Source organism: Schistocerca piceifrons, chromosome 5, assembly GCF_021461385.2.
Source record: "Schistocerca piceifrons isolate TAMUIC-IGC-003096 chromosome 5, iqSchPice1.1, whole genome shotgun sequence".
Taxonomy (NCBI): Eukaryota; Metazoa; Arthropoda; class Insecta; order Orthoptera; family Acrididae; genus Schistocerca; species Schistocerca piceifrons.
In genome coordinates, this window is record NC_060142.1 from 544,032,877 (window position 1) to 544,046,906 (window position 14,030).

A 14,030-nucleotide genomic window follows, 5' to 3' on the forward strand; every position below is an offset into this window, starting at 1 on the left:
GTATCGCTACCGAAATGCATACTGAATAATGCAGTGACTCTAATTCGAGTACTAGACCGTTCGGTGCTCTTGAGTACCGAAACGATTGGCACAATGGCGGAAAGATACAGAATAGGCACCGAGGCGCTCCTTCCCACCCCGGGAAGCCGTGCGTTAGACTGCACAACTGACCGGACGGGCTTGCATGGTCAATCATTGGTGTCTGTTCCTTCTGAACAGTTGCTATCTTCATATAGTTAAAAGCTAGTAGGCCACTGACTTTCTTCTGTGCGAATGCGCATACTTTGCGCGAACTCTTATGCGAATCGTCACCTTAGTTGGTGAGAGTAATGAGTGAATGGGCAAATATCCTTTAGGAACATTACAAATGTAGGTTGTAGACAGTTGGGAATGTAGGTCTCACGGGAAGTGTGCAAGAGATAAGTCCCTGCAGTCGCGCAATTCTCTGTGCTCTCGGTGGCTCAGATGGATAGAGCGTCTGCCATGTAAGTACGTGATCCTGGGTTCGAGTCTCGGTTGGGGTACACGTATCTTCAGCTGTCCCCATTGAGGTGTATCAAAAACACCTGTTGGCAGCTGAGAGTTTCGATTAATTAAGGAGGACGAACTTTGAATACATGTTGCATTGTAGGCTGTACAGTGTATCACTCCATCACAGCTGTAAGTTATCGGATGGATAAAATTTAGTATTTAAAAATTCTTTAGCTTTTGCTAGTATACATTTACTGAATACCCTCGAATCTACCTTAATGTTCCCTGTCTTCTTCGTCTGCAGTGTCAATATAATATACGAAGGTGTTTCAACTGATCAGCCGGTTTAGTGGACCAAGTCTGTCTTAGTGTAGACAGGAGAGCTGGATATTCATATTGTTCACATGAAAGGAAAGCTGATGTCAGCAGAGCTGACGAATTCAGTAAAGTCAGAAATTGCAGGTTCCCTTCGTCTGATACTGAAATGTGTTCCACTTTCCAGAAGACCTTCACCAAAAATATTTTATTCTTTTCGGTATTAGCTTCTCCCTGAGCGCTTAAGTCGTTATGTGATACTTGTCACTGAAAATCAGTTCTTGTTTCGAGCACACGGTGACTCATTACCTATATTCGCAAAATCACGTAAGCATCTTAAGCGGTAAATGTAAGCGAAAGCAATCCTATTCACGTATCGACCTGTTTATGAACCGTTTTGCGCGCTGTAGATAGTTCATATCAGAACTAAATGCGGAAATGTATGTATAACACCACGACTCTGTGGACGATCATACATTTTCTAGGTGTCGTAGAAAGAAGACTGTCGCAAGGAGACTATTGTTGACACTGTTTGTGTGTACTCGCCAATGTGGCTATGCAAAAGCCCCGATGAAAAAAAGGCCTGTTTCCGATGTGCGGAGCAGTGCAAACTGAAATGGTTGTTTTGGCGGATGTTTAATATGGGCGAGCTATGAGTATGGCATTTATTGGGCACAGTACAAAGGCAGCAAGAGTAATTCACATAACATCAAGAGTACTGTGGGCCCTTGTTATCGGCTATGGTATGGCAAGAAGATCAACCTGTGCCCTATTTTACAGCTAAATGAAACCACTCGACAAACCAAAGGCACCATACAGTTGAGTAAGATCTAAACTTTTTATAACTAGAAGTGTAATAGGCTGATCCGCATGTATGGAATTTTATTGCTTAAATAACATTGTTTTCGTGCGTATTGTCACGTAAATAATTTTCCTAAGTTATCATCCAAGTAGTATCCACCCTATTACTTTGTACGAACTGAGATAAACAGAAAATGAAGTGAACATTAATTTATTAAATTAGCAAAACATAGTTTTTCCAAGTTTTGGACAGTTACGTAATAATGAAATCTTTAGCTGTAGTATGAATGGTGTCACAAATAGAAAGATGCAAAAGCCAATATTAATTCAGTTGCTAAAAATAGAGTAACTATCATAATAAAATGTCTTGGAGACCGAGTTTCACTGTCAAAGCGCAGTTTCTAATTTATAGCTTGTGGCATAATTTATAACTTTTATTGCAAAGAAATGTCAGAGTAACTGTTAGGTAAATGACAGTCCTTACCAACGAGTAAATTCAAACAATCTTTCTGCTTGCTACAATTACAATAGTCAGTAATACGGTGAATAACGTAACAAAGTTTCTGTCCATAGCCAGTAAACAATCTTACTTCAATTGATCTATGAAAATTAATACAATATGTTGGATGTGTTTGTTATTTGATTATTATCTGACTTATGTGACATGTGTGGAGTGAAGTACTTGAAAGTGAGCGTTAGGTACTGTTCCTACATCTTGACGCCAATGAATATTCTTACGTAAGATTGCTTACGAGTATAAAGTTCAGTTTCAATTTAATTATTCTTGTTCTTCTGAGAAACTGGTGACCGTTGATTATTCTCATTAGTGACACACTTTGAAAACCTTTTCTCCAAATTTTCCACTAACTACTGTTAATTAAAAATTAGTTTACGTAATAAAAATACTCGTATATAAAGTTAACCGAACTTTTCCTCAAGTTGTCATTCCTAAAGTACTGAGCAGTAGCGATTCTGTTATAGCTCCATCTACTTCTTTCTGTTTTGCTTTATTCTTCGTAGCAGATGTCTTTTCCCACAGATTAGGGGCTTTAGGTACACAATCATATAGAAAAACCCAATTAGCCGGAGATGCGGTACGGTTATACATGTTTTTCGGGTTCATTTGATTTCCATATTGTGCGTATCGTTGATTTAGACACCATGTAGTTGACATCTTGTTTCTTGAAACAGAAGACGAACATGTTACGTCTGTGTTTCCAAGTCGCTTTAGAGTCACCATCTTACTTTTAAAACTACTCTTGCTTGGAATTGTCAACGTATCCTAGTGTCGAATCAGAATTTTTATTTCATCATTATTATTAAATGTGGGAAATATATTTCTGTTGGAAGATTTGTTCATCATGTTGAAATAGAGCAGGCCGAATTCCTGATCGGTTTGCCAGAGCATTGGCCACTTAGGCATAAACTGGACTTCATTTGTGGGCATATGTCGGTCTTCGGAAGTTGTTTCACCGCGGAAGATCGTAACACTGTCCCTCCTTTCAATCGTCGTGCGAACGTTGGAATGGCAAACATTGAGATAACCAATCGCGGAACTGAAAAGCAGCTGCAATCGCTGTAGCGGAAAGGCTTCGGGCCCAGATTAGATACCTATAAGATTCTATAAAGATTATGAGAAAGAACTTGCTCCCCTTCTACCAGTATTTTATCGTAGATCACTTGAGCAAGGAAAGGTACCTAACGACTGGAAAAAAGCGCAGGTCATTCCCGTTTTTAAGAAAGGCCATAGGACAGATCCACACAGTTATATACCTATATCGTTGACGTCAATCTGTTGCAGAATTATGGAACATGTCTTATGCTCAAGAATTATGACGTTCTTGGAAAATTAATAGATCCTCTATAAAAATCAACATGGAATCCGCAAACAGAGATCCTGCGAAACTCAGCTCGCTCTGTTCCTCCATGAGATCCACAGCGCAGTGGACAACGGCGCTCGGGTTGATGCCGTGTTCCTTGATTTCAGTAAGGCATTTGACACAATCCCGCACTGCCGTTTAATGAAAAAATATGAGCTTACGGAGTATCGGAGCAGGCCTACGATTGGATTCAAGACTTTCTTGCAGATAGAACTTAACACTTCGCTCTTAACGGAACTAAATCGACAGATGTAAAGGTAATATCTAGCGTACCACAGGGAAGTGTGATAGGACCGTTGCTGCTCACAATATATATAAATGATCTAGTAGAAAGCGTCGGATGCTCTTTAAGGCTATTCGGAGATGATGCAGTTGTTTATACCAAAACAGCAACGCCAGAAGATATTAAGAATGTGCAGAGCGACCTGGAGAGAATTGATGAATGGTGCAGACTCTAGCAGTTGACCATGAACGTAAAAAAATGTAACATATTGCGCATACATGGGAAAAGAAATCCACTATTGTACAGCTACACTGTTGATTACAAACGGCTGGAGACACCATCTGCCGTAAAATATCTAGGCGTAACTATCCAGAACGACCTTAATTAGAATGAGAATATAAAACAGATAGTGGGGAAAGCAGACACAAGACTCAGATTCATTGGAAGAATCTTAAGGAAATCTAAATCACCCACGAAAGAAGTGGCTTATAAGGCTCTTGTTCACCCGATTCTTCATTATTGTTCATCTATCTGGAATTCCTATCAGGTAGGACTGATAGAGCAGATAGAGAAGATCCAATGAAGAGCGGCGGGTTTCGTCACGGGATCGCTTAGAGAGCGTTAGGAAGGTGCTGAACAAACTCCACTGGCAGACGTTACAAGAGAGACATTGTACATCACGGAGAGTTTTACTACTGAAATTTCAGGACAGCACTTTTCAGAAGGAGCCACACAACATACACTCCTGGAAATTGAAATAAGAACACCGTGAATTCATTGTCCCAGGAAGGGGAAACTTTATTGACACATTCCTGGGGTCAGATACATCACATGATCACACTGACAGAACTACAGGCACATAGACACAGGCAACAGAGCATGCACAATGTCGGCACTAGTACAGTGTATATCCACCTTTCGCAGCAATGCAGGCTGCCTTTCTCCCATGGAGACGATCGTAGAGATGCTGGATGTAGTCCTGTGGAACGGCTTGCCATGCCATTTCCACCTGGCGCCTCAGTTGGACCAGCGTTCGTGATGGACGTGCAGACCGCGTGAGACGACGCTTCATCCAGTCCCAAACATGCTCAATGGGGGACAGATCCGGAGATCTTGCTGGCCAGGGTAGTTGACTTACACCTTCTAGAGCACGTTGGGTGGCACGGGATACATGCGGACGTGCATTGTCCTGTTGGAACAGCAAGTTCCCTTGCCGGTCTAGGAATGGTAGAACGATGGGTTCGATGACGGTTTGGATGTACCGTGCACTATTCAGTGTCCCCTCGACGATCACCAGTGGTGTACGGCCAGTGTAGGAGATCGCTTCCCACACCATGATGCCGGGTGTTGGCCCTGTGTGCCTCGGTCGTATGCAGTCCTGATTGTGGCGCTCACCTGCACGGCGCCAAACACGCATACGACCATCATTGGCACCAAGGCAGAAGCGACTCTCATCGCTGAAGACGACACGTCTCCATTCGTCCCTCCATTCACGCCTGTCGCGACACCACTGGAGGCGGGCTGCACGATGTTGCGGCGTGAGCGGAAGACGGCCTAACGGTGTGCGGGACCGTAGCCCAGCTTCATGGAGACGGTTGCGAATGGTCCTCGCCGATGCCCCAGGAGCAACAGTGTCCCTAATTTGCTGGGAAGTGGCGGTGCGGTCCCCTACGGCACTGCGTAGGATCCTACGGTCTTGGCGTGCATCCGTGCGTCGCTGCGGTCCGGTCCCAGGTCGACGGGCACGTGCACCTTCCGCCGACCACTGGCGACAACATCGATGCACTGTGGAGACCTCACGCCCCACGTGTTGAGCAATTCGGCGGTACGTCCACCCGGCCTCCCGCATGCCCACTATACGCCCTCGCTCAAAGTCCGTCAACTGCACATACGGTTCACGTCCACGCTGTCGCGGCATGCTACCAGTGTTAAAGACTGCGATGGAGCTCCGTATGCCACGGCAAACTGGCTGACACTGACGGCGGCGGTGCACAAATGCTGCGCAGCTAGCGCCATTCGACGGCCAACACCGCGGTTCCTGGTGTGTCCGCTGTGCCGTGCGTGTGATCATTGCTTGTACAGCCCTCTCGCAGTGTCCGGAGCAAGTATGGTGGGTCTGACACACCGGTGTCAATGTGTTCTTTTTTCCATTTCCAGGAGTGTATTACCTCCCCCCACATACATCTCGCGTATTGACGACGAAGAGAAAATACGAGAAATTAGAGCCAATACTGAGGCTTACCGACAATCATTCTTCCCACGCAGTATTCGTGAGTGGAACAGGGGTGGAGGGATCAGATAGTGGTACCGAAAGTCCCCTACGCCACACACCATTAGATGGCTTGCGGCGTATGATGTAGATGCAGATGCACATTGTTGCGTAACATGTCCTAATCAACCACCCAGCTGTTGTGCGAAGGAGGAAATGTGATCCTTCCTACTAAATCCTTGCTCCCTCAACATCTTATGATGCATTCTATGAAAAACGCACTGAGTTTAGACCTTCCCTGTAATTCCTTTGTGTAGAAACTAGCAGAAAATTATTCATCTTACATCCTTTAAGATGCAACTTCTTGAATTTTTTTCATAGTTCTTTGGAAACAGTAAATATCTCTGTAGACCAGTTCAGCAGGTAATATTTCTCAAATACAGGCTTACGTTTGAAAATAAACACCGAATCACCTACACGAAATTGCTACTTGTGAGGCGTCACTCTACTGTAAGTGGTCTGTTTAAAAAATTCCGGAACTTCGTCCACAAAATTTTTCCATGCTTACCTTTTACTTATTATGCATAGTCTCCTTCGGAATACTCTCCTCCACAATTGATACACCTCTCTCAACGCAGTTTCCACTTCCGGAAGCAGTCTTGCTACGCCTCTTGCTGGATCGCGTAAAGAATCGTCTGCGAATTTTCCTTTATCTCCTCTATCGTTGCAAATCTTCCTCCTTTTAGTTGGGTTTTCAACTTTGGAAATAAGAAAAAACGTCTGCAGGGACCAGGTCGGGAGAGTACAGAGGATGAGACAGCACAGTTATTTCGTTTTCTTGCAGCAGTCACACACCAACAGGGATGAATGTGCGGGTGCATTAACATCATGCAAGAACAATGAATTGTCTCGCCAAATTTCAGGCCATTTTCTTCTCATATTTCCTCGCAGACATCGCAACGCATCCTGATAGAACCATTGATTAAAAGTTTGGCCATAATGCACAGATTCATGATGAACTAATCCTTCAAGGACAAAGAAAACTTTGACATTTGACCCAGTATAACGAGCTTTTCTTTGTCTAGTTAGAGAAACTTTCCTGGCTCATTGTGAAGACTGAACCTTGGTCTCAACATCATAACCACAGACCCACATCTCTTCACCAGTCATGATTCTCTTAAGGAACATATCGTCCTCATTTCACGATACCAAAGCTCATCACAGATTGTGAGGCGAAGATCCTTCTGATCCAGAGCCGTTGGACGAACTTGATAACGTGATGAATTCCAAGATGCTGTGTCAGGATTTCATGCCATGGTCCAACTCAATTGTTACATTGTGTTACAATCTCTCGGACAGTCGATCTTCGATTGGAATACAAAATTTCATTCGTGTTCCTGACGTGAGTGTGGTCAGTAGAAGTCGAATGGCGTCTTGGACGAGGGTCATCTTTAAGATAGGATGTAATCGATTTTGGTCCAAAAACTCGTTTTTTCAGAAATATTACTTTCTTGATCTACACAGTTTAATCTATGTTGTGTGCGAATATTATGGTATCAGCAGCTTCATAAATGCCTTTAAATTGTTAAACTGATTAACTCTACACTGGCGACCACTCCCACCTTTTCCGACATTTGGGGAACTGCTTGCTTCAGAGGAATGTTTGTCAGTGTGAAAGCAATTTTCTTTCGATAGCTTTTGCTGACATATCTCTGGCTGACATACATATCTTTGCCTCAAAACTTTCTTGCGTGTGGTTTATTTACTTTTTGACAATACTAGCACATATTAGTAGGTAGAAGGTTGATTTTGCAAACACTTACGTGGAAGTCAAGATTTACGTATAATGGATGATGGAAAAACTTTGTTTAGAAAATGTAGGTTTCATGGAAATCGGTTAACCGACAAAAAGGAGGAAGCAGTCCGAAATGAAGACCATAAGCTCTCAGCTTCCGCATCGAAACTTGGGACAGGGGGATTATATGGCTGGGTGAATGATGTTGATATGGACTCAACTGGATTCAGAGTTATTGATTTAGAGCTTCTCTGCCAGGCTATGAAGTTTTTGTGTTCATTTGTTAGCTGTAAAAATACGGAATGCATGATTGTTGATGAAGAAAGAAGAGTGGGAATAGCTTTTGATTTTAAATTAATTTGTAATTCGTGTGGCTATTAATTTTCATTTTCCTCCCCCCAAAAAATTTGCACTGGTACCTTTGAAAGCAATTTTAGATTAGTATGTGCTCTGAGATGCTTTGGACAGGGCAAGGAACGAGGTAATTTATTGTGTGGTTTTCTGAACGTGCCTGCACCTTGTGCAAGGTTTGAAAAAATAAATAAAGAAGTGTCTGTTGCTGTATGCGATACTGCCGAAGTATCTATGAAGCAAGCAGTGGAGGAATTGGTGGAAATAAACCAAAAAGAAATATATCCTGGGGTAGACATTTATGTCAGTGAATCTCCTGCAAATGTTACTGACAAGTGTGTATCTGTAGATGGGACCTGAATGAAAAGGGGTCACACATCTCTGTATGGAGTTGCATCTTTTATTGGTATTGACTCAGGTAAAATCTTAGATGTAGAAATTATGTCTAAATACTGCCACTAGTGTGCAACAAGGAAAACGACCAACAATGAAGATAGTGTGTAACTTTGGAAGTAAATGCATTTCGTAGCATGCTCCAAAAATTATAGTGGCTCAAGTGGGGACATGGAGGCTGCTGCAGTTGTGAGGATGTTCTCCAGATATGAGGACCAGTATGGTGTTAGATATACTAAACACCTTGATGATGGGGACTCCTATTTGTTCAGAGCTGTAACAGATAAAAATCCGTGCAATACAACAGTATAAAAGTTGGAATGTGTTGGCCACATCCAAAAGGGGCGTGGTGGTAGGCTAAGTCGCTTGCTCAAAGAGAAGGAAGGTGAAATACTTGAGGATGGAAAATTACTGGGAGGAAGGGGGATGCTTACTCCGAAAGAAACTGATGCTCTTCAGCTATTTCATGGGAGAGCTATCACATAATTTAGAGGCAACGAGGCGTGCTGTGTGGTCAAATTTTTTCCACTAACCATCCAGTGACCAAACACAAATGCACAATCTGTGTCCGAAAGAAAAGGGTGTAAGTTCAACAACAGAAATGAGATGTGTTCACATTAACACTCATGACCAGAACCTGTTATGAATGCCATTAAGCCTACATTCAGGCTTCTTGGAAATCCTGATTTACTGAAGAAATGTCTTCATGGAAAGATACAAAATGCAAATGAAAACCTCATTAATTTAATTTGGATTAGATGCTTGACAAGGACATTCTGTGGACTTGAAGTACTCAAAAGGTATCTATGATACAGTATTATGTTACAAGCACGGAAATAATGGCAGAACTGAAGTGCTGAAGAGAGTTAGTATAGGTCCTGGTGTGTTCACAGCAAAAGAATTTTATATCATCGACGACAGCAGGGTCAAGAAAGCAAAGAGATCAGTGTCTTACATACAAATACAGGCGAGGCAGATTCAAAGATGCGAGAAGAGAACCTGGAGGATGGGGAGTATCAGTACGGAGGATTTCGAAATTGAGGTAAGCTTATTACATGTAAAAGAATGAGAGGAAAATCCTTGAAACTCATTTCCTCTGTTTTACTTTTTCTCAAAGAATATATCCGCTAATGATATGAAATTCTCAGGAACTATTCGCAATATGTCGCTGTCTCCCTGGTACTAAAAAATGCGAGATCCAGGAATTACATTCTTATTTTTTGTTGATTGTATGTAGAAAAAAACTTAATTTTGGATGTTCAAAATTAAAAACTCTCTTAATGATACAATTTGTACCATAAATTAATAACTGTATTTCAGTGGTTTTATAAACTTTTCAGGAAACTACAATAAGATTTTCAGATTCACTGCATGATTAGAATTTGAGTTATGGGTTTTTATAGAAACGACAATAAAAAAATTAAAAATTCAAATTTCTGGCTAAATATTAATCCTGCACATTTTATTATACATTTTCGTTAAAACACAGCTCTTTTGCCTTAAACATTCAAAATGTTAGAATTGTACATTAATAAATATGGCTGTAATGATTTTTTAAATAAATCTGATACATTTTCCATTACATCCCCCCTTGACTTCTGTCCAGCCATTTTTAAGCTGTGTGAAACATTTGTAACATCGAGTATGGCTTAAGCCCTCATCATCCTACACTTCCTGCGTCATTTGGTGTGTCTCTGTAAATGTTTTCTTGAGTTTCACGCATAATTTAATGCAGACGCGTTACTCCTCTAACTCTGCCACCTAGAAATTCGCAAACTGTACGACACTGTGTTCTACTCAATAGAGCACTGAATAATAACTAACAGACATACAACAATGAAACTTCCAACAATTACAAATTAAACACAGATGTGTGCAGAAATGCCAACCACATTTCGCTCCAACACACCTTTCTCGCAAAATTACGAATGTTCTGGAATTTTTGGAACAGGTCTCGTACTTATAATCTCATTATCACAAATATCAATGGGCCTCATTTTTATAGTATGATGTTGAGAATGATTAAATTGCCCAATTGCTTGTCGGAGAATATCGAGCCAGTGATAAGATCCTTGAAGATTAAACTGTATCCACTTACAGTTTTTTATTATTCTGTTCAAACACTCCACAGTATTCGTTGCATGTCGGAGAATGTTGAGTAGTGATGTATTGTGTTGCTAGCCGTTAACGTCTCTCAAATAGAAATTGTTTAATTTTCCTTCATGATTGGTTTGAAGTTTACCTGGGTGGTGATTTGTCCATGTCTGTACCTACTGCTCAAACACTTATGCAACTTCCTTTTCAGTCTTTACCTTCACAGATGAGGTGGGAGCAAATTTGGACTCTGTATCAATAATCAAATATATTTAAACCCTTTACTTGCTCCTGAATGCTGTTTCATATTTATGACACCTGCCAGCCATTAATCAACCAAACCACATACGACGCAAGCCTACACAGGAGAGTTTTTGGTCTAGTTTACGCAGCTCTTGGATGACAAAGTCAATGATTATTTAGTAATGCTTTTCTCTCTAACTCTTGATATGATTTCATTCATGTCAGCAGCCATAACCGTTCAACGACTTTTGGTTGGGTCATAGTAGAACTTGTACTCCACAGATCGACTGTTCTTGCTGCTATCCAGTATGTTGATGCCTTCACCCACACTATGTGCAGTCAGTGACAGAATTCGTGAGACCGCTTGCCTCATTATCATGCTGAGCTGAACAGCTATACTGTTTTTAAACATAGCATACGATGCAAAGAGGTGATATGCTACCGAAACTGCTACCAATATAGTTAATAGGTGAGAAGTTGGAAAGCTATCTGAATATTATATGGGACATTATAATGCTGCTGATTTATTTATCTCTTCTGTTTAACGGCTGTGTTCAATACACTAATGCAGAAACGTTATTCAGTATGCACTGTATCAACACAAATGAATTACAACTTACCATGATAGCGTTAGGAATAATGTCCTTTTTTAATAAAATGAATCATCTTAAACTGTCACGAATTAGCGGTATGGTATGCTTTCCTGGGTTCAAAACGGTCTGTGTCTACATTCAGTCCACAGTCATACTGAAGTAGCATTACAGGAAGGACTACCATAACAGTACGAAAATGTAACAACAGTGATAGATATATAACGAAATCATGCTAAGAAATCATCCATTGCCACACTTAAGTCAATACAAATGAAGGAAACAAAAAAATGAGGCACTAAAAAATGTACAGCTCAGTAAGCGTTTCACCCTTAGATCTTCTAACATTCTGCGTGGTGTCTGTTTGTTGTATATCGTGTCTCCCTACCACTTTCGCGCAACGACGCTCTGAGCATGGTTTTTAGGGAATTGACTAGTTTGAATCTGGGACCTGTTGCTGGCAAGGAGACGTCAGACCACACATGACATGTAGAGTTCAGAAGAGTTCAGTGAGACTAGCGATGATATAACCAAATACTTAATGATTTCAGCGTCAGCTCCACTGCACTCCCTGTAAAAGAATCTTGATACTAACTGAATTTAGTGGAAGTGGTTCAAGGCTTTCCTATTTTTAGTTAGCTGGTAAAATAACGTCGAAAAAGCAGTTAAGTTTACCATTGGAAATTTTATTCTACTCACAAAGCATTGTTTATAAATTGCACTATTGATAAAAGGAAATGTTTTAATACAGGATGGTAAAAACCAACTGCGATCAACAAAAATGTGAACGAATATTCCCTAATTGGGTTTCCAAGTTCTACAATGGATCGAAGGATGACCTATGCCATATCACATCTAGGTTTAAATTAAGTTTCACAAAAGAGAAAACTATCAAAATGGTCTACAGTGACCCTCAATTATCTTTAATTACTTATCTAACTTGTCGTAAATTACAGTGGCTGATGTGGCTTCTCAATAACTATATAACAGAAAAATCGTTGCGTTTCAGATTTTTTCTTCAAGTGGCAAATGTGAACATCATGAGCTTTAATTGACGATCGACACTAGTATTACGCAAAAAGGGGGTGTAACAGATGAGATTTCTGCAGTTCTGAGTGAAGCTTTATGCGCTGTTATGCGGCTTCAAGTGCGTTCATTACCTTGTCGGTGTTCGTCAGGGGGTGGCGGGAAGAACAGCTCTGCTCACCTCGCCTTCTCGGAAGTAACTCTCTCCTAACTTCTCCTTACTACAGTTTACCGAAGTTGGTTTAAAAAAACTGTCTGGCTGTGTTTTCATCCGACTAATCAGGGTCTCAATGTTAACCTTAACCTACAAAAATTCTGTCTATCCAATGAGAAACGTTATACTTTTCGTGGTGGGGCAATGTTTTTAAGGTTTGCAACATAACATAGACGCGAAGAAGTCTGACGCTAAAACTTGCAGCTGGTGTGGTCCTTTTAGTGTTATCGTAAGATCTATACTGTTCTTCTGGAGGGCTCTATCTTTTAACATGGGCTGGGGGTTGGTCCTGGCGTAACAGAGACGCGAAAAAGTCTCACGCTAAAACTTGCGGGTGGTGTGGTCCTTTTTGCGTTATTGTAAGATCTATACCGTTCTTCTGGAGGGCTCTAGCTTTTAACATGGGCAGGGGGGTGGTCCTAGCGGTTAGCTGGCGACGTGGGTATCCGTCCCGTCCCTTATCGTTGTGCCATCTAGCTTAACACGGTTCTGCTCTCGGCTTCTGTTCTCGTTTCTCCCCTCGGAACTGCGTCTGTCTCACGGTGGGAAGGTATGACATGCATTTAGGCATTCTTGTGTTAGTCTGTGATATTCCATTTGCTCACTCATTACTCATATTACTTTGGTTAATTTAATGTCACGATTTATTCAGAGCTATGTGACATACTACTGGATTTGCTTATCATGTCAGGGTTTTCATGGAAGGTGTTGGATTTGCCTGACACCTTACATATCACCACCCACCAAACTTAATTTTTGCACTGAAGTTAGGCAAAAATTGAATCGTTGTCTGAGCCAGTCAAAAATTATTCCGTTATCTAAATTTTGTTGCCAACTGTTCAGCCACGTTATTCTGTTCTATGCTAGTTTGTATTACTAATTTATATTTTTATATTCCTCCACATTATTATCAAAATATGTTTATACTGACAAGGGAAGAATATTTTTATTCTATTATAATTATTAATTTTTAATTATTTTATTTCTTTAGTTAATTGTGAAGTTTGTTTTTTAAGAAGTTTGTTATCGAAAGTGAGGAGTCTTTCACATCGATTTTCTTAGAAATATTGTTTTTATAAATGTAGTAATTAAGTAAAATCTATTCCCAACACATTTTCTAAATATCATGTGCAAGTAAAATGTTTCTGTTTCTAGACACTCATTTCAACATTGTTACACTAACAAAAAGAATTATTTCCAAGAATTGCTTTGACAAAGAAATATACATACACAAGCATTGAGATATTATCCTAACAAATGGTACAAATGTTAAAAAAAAAGGGAAAACATCCAACAAGATAACATTTTATTCTTTGTTTTTATAAGGAGAAAATAAGTAAAATATAGTTATTCTTTTATTTTTATGAGGAGAAAATACGTGGCATATAGTTTTAGTGTGTATTATGCCTTACTTTTGTTCTTTAT